Genomic DNA, 1,779 nt, shown 5'->3' on the forward strand with positions numbered 1-1,779 from the left:
CACATGATCAAGCACTTATTGAAAATCTACAAATGATTTTTGAAACGCTTGTGTTAATGCACAACACTTTTGCTGCTATTGAGGAGTGACACGGGTAGGTTAGGGACTGGTTTGGTGGTATAGGTTGGTTTAAGGGTTGGTTAAAGGGTCAAGAGTGTACAGGGGTCAGTTTGATTATTATAAGGGAACACGGTACAATCTGTTTATATTATGTTGTAAGTATTTTCTTTTAAAAAATGATTTATTTTTCCATTAATTTATGATTCAAGGAATATCCTGTTTTAATGATATACTGAAGGGTAGTATACTAATGTGAGTGTTGAGGCAATAAAAAACTTTTTTGCACTAAAAGTACAATCTGTGATGTCTTTAGCGAAACTTAACCAGCCACCCTTTACACAAACCTTGTTACTACATAAGTCCAGTGCCCATAAAGATACAAAATGATTAGTAATCGTTTATAAACATTTACAATTGATGAATAGTTTCCACTTTAGATTGGCTACTGCAAAAACATGAAAGAATGATTAATAAATGATTAGTAAAGATGTGTGAATAGGGTAAATTCAGGTCTTTCGGGACACTTTTTGCCATCGAGATGACTGCTCATAAAGATACTAATGATCGCTGTATTGGCATATTTAAGAATATGTTTTCTATTTATTCATTAGGCTTACTGCATATTATATAAACAAACATGAGCTCAGATCAATGAAGCCTACGATCAAGCAGCTCCAGAAAGAAGCACAAAACCTGAGCTAACTAAAAGAAAACAGTCATTTTTGATCAGGAACACCAACAACAATCAATCAATCAATCAATCAATCAATCAATAATATTATGTAACAGAAAAAGACGGCACTGCAAAAGTACGTGATTAGATATTTTATTTTTGTGTATTTACAGTGGTGTGCTGTGATTCTTCACGTGTTCCTGTACATTTGTAGGATACTGAACATCCTCAAGATATTTAACAACTTTGACAAAACACCGTAAGAAGCCTGCAGTGAATTTATGATTCTGATCAGTTTTCCATCATCAAATGATGCACAAACACGTCACGTATAGGCACATGAAACGAGTTCATATAGAAGATTGTCATAACAACATCATATTTACAGTCAAAACATCCTATATACTGTATGTACAACATTTCCACATTAGATCAAAGAGTTTTAATGCTGATCTCAGAAATTTAAACGTGTGCCGATCTTTCATCTTGTGTTGCATGAGTGCTTTAATTTAGAGGATTCGTTTTAACGTGTAAAAATTGAATATTTTCTAAATGAAATGATGATATGCCTGATGACGTTTTGTTTAATAGATATTGTTCTAAAGCAGCATTTCGTGCTGAAATCGTAAAGCATTGTGGGTCTTGAGTTTGCAGATGAGCTGTGATGAATGAAAGCACTATTATTATATCACTGTTTAATACTGGATTCTGACAGATGTTTCAGGTGTTATTAATGTTTGATAGCAAATGTTTCTGAACTGATGATGGCATCTCACAGCAGATACTTCAGTGGTAGAAAGTAATTCTATATATTTTATGGACCAAAACTTGTACAAGTGGCATAATTGGCAATGAACTGTTTATGATTTAAGACAGGTTATTATAGTTAACTAAAACTGAAATTAAAACCATGACAAAACAAAAAAAACAAACATTAAAACTATTAAAAAACACATTTTTGTAACATAAAACCTTTTTATTTCAGCTAAATGCCAAGATATAATTTCTCATTTTGTTACTTGACAAAAATAAAAACTATATGGACT

Source organism: Sinocyclocheilus grahami, unplaced genomic scaffold, assembly GCF_001515645.1.
Source record: "Sinocyclocheilus grahami isolate Dianchi unplaced genomic scaffold, SAMN03320097.WGS_v1.1 scaffold1154.1, whole genome shotgun sequence".
NCBI classification, from domain to species: Eukaryota; Metazoa; Chordata; class Actinopteri; order Cypriniformes; family Cyprinidae; genus Sinocyclocheilus; species Sinocyclocheilus grahami.